Source organism: Rattus rattus, chromosome 15 (genome assembly GCF_011064425.1).
Source record: "Rattus rattus isolate New Zealand chromosome 15, Rrattus_CSIRO_v1, whole genome shotgun sequence".
In the NCBI taxonomy this organism is placed as follows: domain Eukaryota; kingdom Metazoa; phylum Chordata; class Mammalia; order Rodentia; family Muridae; genus Rattus; species Rattus rattus.
Genome location: NC_046168.1, coordinates 46,218,974 through 46,229,753, shown reverse-complemented (window position 1 = coordinate 46,229,753; position 10,780 = coordinate 46,218,974). Strand labels below are relative to the sequence as shown.

The 10,780-nt window shown below is 37.1% G+C and overlaps 1 pseudogene; it reads left to right on the top strand.

Moving 5' to 3' along the window:
- The first annotated feature begins 8,839 nt into the window (after positions 1-8,839).
- On the top strand, positions 8,840-10,051 carry LOC116884374 (annotated as a pseudogene).
- The last annotated feature ends 729 nt before the right edge of the window (positions 10,052-10,780 follow it).

The window sequence follows — 10,780 nt, the reverse complement described above, 5'->3', positions numbered from 1 at the left end:
GACCATGGAGAGAGAAGCTGGACCAAAAGTCCCACCACTAGCCGAATCCATTGGAGATTGTTAGATGTGGTTAGAGGGGAGCTCAGTTTTCTCCTTTACTCTGCTGAATGGCTTCCAGACACCAGTGGAAGACTAAATGTTAAAAATATATGGGCAGTGCAAATTGGACTTGTTAGGTTTAAAAGGAAAAGACACAGGGTGAAGTGGATAGGAAAGGAAAGTAGAATTCAAACATGGTATAATATATGTATAAAATTATATAAATGAAAAAGTTATTTGTTCTTGCTAGAAGTTTGCCATTTATAAAACAATTAAAAAGATACTAAAAACAACAGGAATAGAGTAAATAGATGTTTATTTAATAAAGCAATTGCTTTGACCTTAGATTTAGTCAAGTAATATATTTGTTATTGACTATTTTCTTAAGTTTTAGGAGCTGACTATTTCAGCATGCTTTTAACAATAAGAATTTACACAAATTTTCATATTTCATTCGAGGTACTTGAAGAATCATGCTAATAGATATTTAAATTTCACCAGAAATGCCACATTCCATTTTGGAAATAAACCTGTCTTGTGAACATGAAAGATATTGATGGAAATATATTGTTAAATTAGTGTGTCAGAGGCATTTTATTCTATAATAATGTTCACTCAGATATTCGTGAATGTATTTATGAGCTAAAGGGAACAGGTCATTTGTACTTTAAACTAATTCGAAATAAGTGGGTAAGCATTTTAACTTCACAAGTCCTGAAAAGATCTGCAGACTAATAGCTATAACAGAATAAGGGAAACAGTTCTCAGCCCTTAGGTTGGTCTGGCAGGACTGTGGAGACAAGTAGAAATATCCAGAAGAGAATGTCAAGGACATTCCTGTGATTCAGAATTGAATGGTTTGACGTGGTCCACTAAAGTAAGTGCTGTAGACAAACTTATAATCTACTGCAATATCTTCTCATATCTTCAAGAAAATAATAGCCTACAGGAACCTGATGTTGAGGGTACAGTGCACAATCAAGTACCAGGTTCTGGTAATAACGTGTGTTTATCTGAAATAGAGACATGACTTCCCCCTCAACTTCAGATCTGATTGTAACTGAGACATTAATTTGGAAGCCATGAATCGAAGTGGGGTCAAATACCACAGAAGGCAAAGTCACTTTACCCTCAGTGGTCCTTGCCGTAAGACAGAAAATCATATAGCCAAGACCAAGATAGAAAGTTTTAGGATTAAGTTCAACATTCTCCAATGTATTCACCATGGAGACTTCATCATAGGATTTAATGATTGATTTCTTTCTCTTCAGACTCCCTACAAAAGAAATGTGAGAGGTATGGCTCGAAGGATGGACTTTAATTCTATTTTTATCTAAATGCCTTGCTGGCAGCATTTTTAGTACTCATGAAGTTCTAGTGAGTTTGAATCTTCTCTGGTCCAAGCATTCCCATAAAGGGAGTGTTTGTTACCTATGTACAGTGAGAAATCCATGTCTAGGATTTGGTCTTAAAGATCAGATGTCAAGGAAAACTGTAGATATAGATTATTGTGTTTATCTTTCTTCAGAAGAACTAACTAGCCATTCCACATCAGTGCTAATAATCTAAGTCCTTGGATGTTCTCCTTGAAGGCACTGGAAGTTTATTAGACACTGACCCCAGGATATAAGATGGTTGTGTTTTACCAAGCATGTTGTTATTGTGTGAAATGAGACTTTAACCCTGCTGGGAACCCTGCAAGCCAAGTTATAGCTTGCATGGTCTATTTGCATTGGATGAATGCTAAGGGAGGCCAGCTCTCTGCAGTCTTTGACATCTTTGACAAAAGTTGCTTGCATTCTTCCCTGCAGTGATCCTAGTTCTAAAACGATGCAGCAGCTTGAGACAAACCTCAGAAGACAGGTTTGCAGTTACTGGTAGTTGATGATGCCTCTTAAACACTAGCATAGTGAGGCCCAAAAGGAATACTTTTAATTCGAGACATCTGACTTTCATGCTAAGATTACACAAGCTTCGTGAAATTAGTTTTTATAGCTTTTCTTTTTTTTTGGTATAAATACCTTTTGTTTATAAATATTATTTAAGAAAGCTAAATTGTCATATGACTAGTGAGAAAAATTGTCATAAATGATCTTAAAGTGGGCCTGTGAGATAATCGCACGGGTAAAAGTACTTTACATGCAAGTACTGGGATGATCTGAGTTTCATCCCAGGAAGACATGCGAAAAAGCTGACTGCAATCCAATCGTGCGCATCTGTAGCTCCTACATTCCTGTGGGGAGGTGGGAGATAAGAGACAGAAGGAGCACCTGAACATTGCTGAGCCAGCCCGCCTAGAGCACAGAGCAGCAGAAATGAAAACAGACATTGCCTCAAAAGGTGGAAGGAGAGAACTGACTCCTGACTTTTTCCCTCTAATTTCACATACATGTTGTAGAGTGCTATATCACATAGAAACTAAATAATAATAACATTAACAATTAAAAAATCCTTAAGTTCTTATTTCTCTTTATTTTTTACTTTTCATTTGCTCATTATTTAATTATTCCTGCATTTATGTTGGTGGGATGAGATATGGGCAAGACTTACCTCCATTTTCTGGGGTTACAGACATAGTCAGGTGTACATACACTTGCCACCTCAGAACTCCACCTATATTGGGCTACAACGTCTAATCCTATGCAAACAACAGGATAGGTGTCTCCTCTTAAGAGAGAGGAAAGCCAATGTTTCTATACAAATAGTCCCCAGTACGGTAGAAAGAATAGACAGGTAGGTAGTGCCTCCATGGTTACGAGAGTATACATTGTAAAACTAAGCCATGTTCTCTTTCAGGGAGAGTCTATGCTATAGCATATTATGCCTGAGCACAATTATGTATGCATAGAATTAAAGTAGGGGGATAGATATGTACAGCAAGAAGACTGAATATACTGACTACTCTGTCAGTGAAAACAGAAGCCCACCCTTCATAAGCGCCTTAGAAACCAAACTGCTCTCTTGAACTTCACAGAAGAAATTCCGAACAACAGCTAGGGTCCTTGAGTATCATACAAGTGCTCCTTTGCCAATCCTAATAGTCTTATCTTTTTAAATATGTGCTTGCTTATTTGTGAAATTTATGTGAGTCCTAATTTTTGTTTCTTTTGATTAAAAAAAAAAAAGGCCAAGAACATGGGCACCTCTGATTGGACCCCAACTGTTCACCCCAATACATTTTTAATATCATAATTTAATTAGAACATTTCTTCCTTCCCTTTCTTCCCGCTGGCTCTCCCATATATCCCTCCCCATTCTACTTCAAATTCTTAGCCTCCTCTTTTCAATAACTGTAATTTGTAAAGAGATATAAACATAGATTCCTAAATATAACTTGTTCGGTCCATATAATGCTGCCTGTATGTTTTGAGGACTAATTGTTTGCCTTTGGACAGCCAATTACTGTGTTCTTCCCCTGAGATGGCTACTTCTCCTCGTTTTACCTTTCCTGAATTGCTCTAGAGCTTTCTGTGTAGGGTTGGGGCCTTATGGGCTTCTGTCAGCCTTGTCTGTCCTGTTTTAAATGTTTCTTTTGCTTTCTGGATTTACTAGTAATTACTCAGCTGTTACTGGCATCTTCTACTGTACAGACCAACTTGCCTCCTACTGAATGCACATTTTACAGGCAACTTTATTCTTATTGTGATGGCAAAACTTATTGATATAGCCTATACTAATATTGTCCCTAGTGTCTAGTAATATTCTCTGTTTACGGAATTTTATACAGGTAAGACAAAAATTTAAACATGCTTAGTTCTAATTTTTTTCAATCTTAACCTCAATCTCTTATGTCAACTTGATAAAAGCTGGAATTATTCTTTCAGTGGAACCTTAACCGAGAAAATTCTTCCATCAGATTGGCCCGTGGGCAAGCCTGTGGTACATTTTCTTAATTAGTGACTTATTTGGGATAGCCCAGGCAACTGTGGGAAAGCTAGCAAACAGCACTCCTCCATAGCCTCTGTTTCAGTTTCTACCTCCAGGTTCCTACTGAGTTCCTGCCCTGATTTTCCTCAATAGTGAATTATAACATGTGAGTTGAATGGTGAAATAAACCCTTTCTTTGAGAAATTGCTTAAGGTCATATTTTAGCCCAGCAATATAATCCCTGGCTTAGACACTTTCTTGTCTCCATTTTAAGTGAAATCTTAGATACATGCACACTTTAGGTTCCAGGAGTTTAGAATTACAGTATCATAACTCACCACAGATTATGTTTTCTCTTCACATCATTATACTTAAAAAGTCTCTATTTTACTAGATGTTATTATTGCAATTTCTAATGTGTATTTTAGCCTTTATTTATTCTCTGTATGTTTTTTGATTTGAGTTCTTATGTTTCCTTACATATGTTATTATTTTCTTGAAATACTTTCTCCAAATCATTATTATTTTACTCATCTTTTATGTTGAGACTCATGTGTAACCTTTGGTATTTATTTCAATGTTACCAATGTGTTTTTCCATCATGATATTACAGAAAAATACTTCAAATAATTCATTCCTATCTAACCATTGATTTTTTTTAACATGCTCACTTCCATAGTGATCCTGGCTACACTTGATGTTTAGTGTGTTTTCCCACTGTATCACTTAACTAGCGCTGTAAAATAAACTACTCAGAATTAATGGCACAGTTTAACAGCCAGCTTACTTGATAGTGTAACAGCCAGCTTACTTGATGAGGTAAACAAGGGAAGTTGCATTGTGAACCTGCAGATAATTCCTCAGACAGCTGTCCTGGATGGAGGAGCCCTTTCAACTCTTAATGTATAATCACCAACAACATTTTTCTCCTACTTTGTAGACTGTCACTCTGGTGGTATACTCTGCTAGAGAAAAGGGTTTTCATGCACTACTATTTGTTAATCATTGGAGTCATTCCTTATTCTAGTTCTAACCTTTTCTGCCAAGGCTTATATATTGAAGTAAATGGATAGACGTAGAAATCACTGTGTTAAATGAAACAAGCCACACTGAGGAAGACAGATGGCACATACCGCGTTTCCTCTCCAATGCAAGCCTTAAATTTTAATCCTGGTGTAGGTCCTGAAACCAGAAGACAAAGAGCTGTTTACTGTTTGTTTGTTTGTTTGTTTTGTTTCAGAGATCTTGGGGAGAGAGTTATGTGATAGGAGACAGTAAGTATAATGGTGGAAGAAAGGACCCTTTAGGATTGTACAGAAAAAGCAGAGGGGTTTGAGGATAACAGGGAACAATAAGGATCTATGCAAAGGCTGCATAACCCGTTTAGTTGGTAAAGTTCCTGCCTAGGAAGCACTTTCGCCTGAGTTTGGATATGCAGAATCCACTTCAACCCCCAGACATGCTGATTTAAATCTAGTAGCGGCCTTCATTTATGCGTAGAGAAACAGATTCTTGAAACTCATTGCCAACCCATCTAGCCTAATGAATAAGCTATGGGTTCTGTCTGAGCCTCCTCCAGGACTTAGAGGAGGATGAAAAGGATTCCTCCTGATATTCTTCTACTCAATGTACCTCCGCTATCCCTCAGATCTGCCACAAGTCCCATATCCAGTGCTTTAGCATAGTACAGCCACTTCAGCTTGTGCCCAACCCAACTTCAGAACAAGGAGGGACCCACTAACCATGAACCTACAGTCACCTCATGTGCCACATCTAAATTCTCTGCCAGCCAAGGGCTACATATCTCACATCAGGATCTACCAAGGTAACTTCTCCTCCTGCTGCGGTTTGAATTAGAAAACCTTTCTCACCAACAGGCTTTTATGTTTGAATACCTGGCCCTCAGTAAATATAACTGAGAAGTATTAGGAAGTATTAGAAAGCATAGCCTTGTTGGAGGAGGTGTGGCCTTATTGGAGGAAATCTCCATGAATGCCAAAAAAGCATTTGACAAAAATCAATATCACAATCAATGTTTTAGAGATTTTAATATGAGAGGGAACATATGGCAACCTGATAAAGTCTCTTTAGTGAAAAAACAAAACAAAACAAAACAAGAAATAAATAAAACCCAGGGCCAACATTTTCCTAAAAGGAGAAAGAAAAGCATAAAGAAATCCCACTGAAATCAAGAATGAAAGAGGATTTGTCACTATCCTCACTTCTTTCCTTCTTTTTAATATTATACTTGAAGCATCAGTCAGAAAAATAATGCAAGAGGACTCAGAATTGGAAATAAGGAGTCAAACTACAGAGGATGTGATAGTATTCCTTAGAGATGCCAAAATTTCTACCAGAAACCCTCTAGAAATTATTAAAATTTCCTGTGTGAGAGAATACTGAGTTATCTCATTCTTCAGAGAACTAGAAAAAAATCTGAAGTTAATATAAAATAAAAGTCAAAGAAACAAACTGAAAAGACTCTGGGTAGCTAAAACAACCCTAAGCAGAAAATGTAATGTTGGAGGAATTACCATTAAAGATGTCAAGATATATCACAGAGTCATAATAATAAGACTGTGGTACTGACACCGAAACAGATATATAACCCCATTGAGACAAATTCTAAGACCCATCCACGAGTACACCTAACTATAGTCATCTAATATTTGACAAAGATGACAGAAACCTACACTGGAAAAAAAAGAACTTCTTTAACACATGATACTTAGAAAACAAGATGTTCAGATGCAGTTTGAAATTAGATCTGTATCTATTATCCTTCAAACCAACTAACTCCATGGCTGTATGATATAAATATAGATATGATATAGATCTATATAGATACAGATACATAGGTAAATATAAAGACTGAAAGGCCTCCAAAGGCTCATTGGAAATGGCACTATTAGGAGGTGTGACCTTGTTAGAGATGTGGCCTTGTTAGAGAAAGTGCGTCACTAGGGGTGGGCTTTGAAGTCTCAAATCTCAAGCCAGACCTACTGTGACTTTCACTTTCATACTTCATATGTCTGCTGATCCATATGTAGAAGTCTCAGCTATTTCCCAGAACAGTCTGCATGCATGCCACCATGTTTCCTGTCATTGCAATAATGGACTAAACCTATGAACTCTAAGCCAACCCCAGTGAAATGTTTTCATTTATTAAAGTTGCTGTAGTCAGGCCATCTCTTCACAGCAGTAGAACCCCACCTAAGACAGACAGTGATTACTAAGTGTGGGTACATAGCTACCTGGATCTTCTTGCATTTGCTTTCACATACCTCATATTGAAAATCTTATCATTGTGTCAATGAAAATAGTGTAATACTATTTCTACACAATTGCTACTTTTATTTAGTGCTTCATAGGCAATCAAATAGCCCAGTGTTTTGTTATTGCTGACTTACAGAGGAGAACCTAGGGGTTAAGAAATTTTAGGCAATTCTTATTAAGTCTTCATCAGTTAACTCTTCAGCAGAACTGAAATTTAAGAAAAATGTAGAAAATTAAGAAAAATTTAAGATTCCAGTCTTCTTAATTTCCAATATCATAGTTAAAGAATATAAAATTGTATTAATGGGCTGAGATTTCTAATGGTTTAAGTTATTTCTGAGTGGTAAATGTATAAGACTATGTGTGTGTATTTGTGTGTGTGTGTGTGTGTGTTCGGGGGTGCTTACTGGAAGAAGAATGGTCAATAAGACAAGGAGAGCACCATTTTAATAAGCAATTTCTGCTCTCTGTGTTTCCTTTCAAGATGAATTCTATTGTTTGTATATTAACCCTCATACACACTGATTAACCCAGCACGTGTAAAGTGATACTCCAGCAAGTATCAATCAAGTGGAAAGTGCATCGAAGACCTCACTTTGTCCTCAGCCATTGGAAAATCTGGGATTCCATCAGATATCCTAAAAGACTGTTGCAATGTTTCTGTCTTGCTTTTTCTCGTCTACATTTCAATTACATAGGCTTGCAATTAAAACGCACACGGCTGCCTGGTGAATAATCTCCAATACATTGTAGCTGTACCAAGTGCCCTAAATGACAAGAGTGTATGTCATGAAAATGTTGATAGAGTCTGGGTGTATGGAGCAGGATTATGATTCCAGCTCCCTAGAGAGCAAAACAAGAGTATCACAAGTTTATTTGATATCCCTCAGTTGAAAATTCTTTGTTTAGCTCTGTACCCCATTTTTAAAATTTATTTATTTTTTTTCTCCACACTGGAGAAAGTTCCCAGGGAACTTAAATTTTTGTAAACATTTTAACTATCACTCTTCCCCACCCCCACCCCTTTTGAAATTACAAAGCAGGGGAGTCTCACATTTTAATTATTCCCTATCTATTTATGCTATTTGACCCCAAAACTACAAGTTTGTAGCAGTCTCTGTATAGTTATTTGTACCTTATTTTTTAATGGGTTATTTTGTTCTCTGGAGTCTGACTTCTTTAGTTCTTTGTATATATTGGATATTAGCCCTCTATCTGATGTAGGATTGGTGAAGATCTTTTCCCAATCTGTTGGTTGCTCTTTTGTCCTAATGACAATGTTCTCTGCCTCACAGAAGCTTTGCAATTCTATGAGGTCCCCCGTTTGTCGATTCTTTTTGTTTGTTTGTTTGTTTGTTTGTTTTTTGGTTTTGGGGCTTTTTTTGTTTTTTGTTTTTTGTTTTTATTTTTTTTGTTTTTTGTTTTTGTTTTTGTTTTTGTTTTTGTTTTTTTTTGGAGCTGAGGACCGAACCCAGGGCCTTGCGCTTTGCTAGGCAAGTGCTCTCTCTACCACTGAGCTAAATCCCCAACCCCATTTGTCGATTCTTGATCTTAGAGCATAAGCCACTGGTGTTCTGGTCAGGAAATTTTCACCAGTGCCCTTGTATTTGAGGCTCTCCCTACTTTTTCTTCTATTAGTTTGAGCATATCTGGTTTTATGGGGAGGTCATTTATCCACTTGCACTTGAGCTTTGTACAAGGAGAGTACTTTGCGTCAGCAGGTTACCATGGTGAGCCCTACGACAACCCTGAAGATTTCTTCCTTGATATCATCAGAGATTCCTTCAGCTGTGATCTTAAATAGAGAGGAACAAGACCATGAAGCAAACAAGACTGAAGAGCCTTCCAAGAGAGAGAAGCCAGGAATAGAAAACTTAGTTGAGTTTTACATCAACTCTGCCATCTATGGAGAAACAAAAGCTGAGTTAGATCAACTTCCAGTAGCTCAGAAGAAGAACCCTTCAAAGAGCCTTATATGTTACCTCATTCTGTCATCAGCTCAGATGGATTGCCAGGCGTTCATTTAAAAACTTGCTCGGGAATCCAAAAGCTTCTATAGCTCAGTAAATTGGTACAGTCATAGTGGAGCTGATTATTGGTGCCATTTACTTTGGTCTGAAAAATGATCTCACTGGAATGCAAAGCAGAGCTGGAGTTTTCTTTTCCTGACTACCAACCAGGGTTTCACCAGTTTGTTAGCTATGGAGCTCTTCATGGTGGAGAAGAAACTAACTCTTTATACATGAGTACATCAGTGGATATTACAGAGTATTTTCTTACTTCTTTGGAAAGCTTTTGTTTGATTTACTACTATGACCTTCTTGCCAAGTGTCATATACACTTGTTCATTATACTTCATGTTACAACTGAAGAGGATGGTGAAGGATTTTTCATCATGATGTTTACCCTTATAATGGCAGCTTATACAGAAAGTTCCATGGCACTGGCCGTAGCTACAGGCCAAAGCTTGGTATCTGTAGCAACGCTTCTCATGACAATTTTTTTTGTGTTTATGATGCTCTTTTCTGTCCTCTTGGTGAATCTCAGAACCATTGGACCTTGGCTTTCTTGGCTTCAGTACTTAAGCATTCCTTGATATGGCTTTACTGCTTTAGAGTTTAGAGCATAATAAATTCTTGGGATCAAGACTTTTGTCCAGTATTCAATGTACCTGTCAACAGCACCTGTGCTAACAGCTATACAATATGTACTGGTAATGACTATTTAATAAATCAGAGCATTGATCTGTCAGCCTTGGGGACTGTGGAAGTATCATGTGGCCCTGGCTTACATGAGTATTATCTTCTGTACAGTTGCTTAGTTAAAATAGCTGTTTCTCAAAAAGATATTCTTAATTTCCCCTTTATAGGACTATTAATTGTATTCCTATTAAATATGGGCAGTTTGATTTAAAAAAACGGATCATTTTGCATTCTTCCACATGCTGACCTCCAGTTGAACCAGCATCATTTGTGGAAAATGCTATCTCTTTTCCACCAGATGGTTTTAGCTCCTTTGTCAAAGATCAAGAGATCATAGGTATGTATGTGTTCATCATGTGTTCATTTCTGGGTCTTCAATTCTATTCCATTGATTGACCTGCCTGTCTCTGTACCAACGCCATGAAGTTTTTATTAAAATTAATCTGTACTACATTTGCTTGTAATTGTAATACAATGTATTGCTTGATGTCAGGGAGGGTGATTTTCCCAGAAGCTCTTTATTGTTGAGACTAGTTTTCACTATCCTGCTTTTTTCTTTATTCCAAATGAATTTGCAAATTGCTCTTTCTAACTCTATGAAGAATTGAGTTGGAACTTTGATGGGGATTTCATTGACTCTGTAGATTGCTTTAGGCAAGATGGCCATTTTTATTATATTAATCCTTCCAATCCATGAGCATGGGAGATCCTTCCATCTTTTGAGATCTTTTTTGGTTTCTTTCTTCAGGGACTTCAAGCTCTTGTCATACAGAACTTTCACTTGCTTGGTTAGAGTCTCACCAAGGTTTTTATATTATTTGTGACTATTGTGAAGAGATTCATTTCCCTAATTTCTTTCTCAGCCTGTTTATCCTTTAAATAGAGGAAGGCTACTG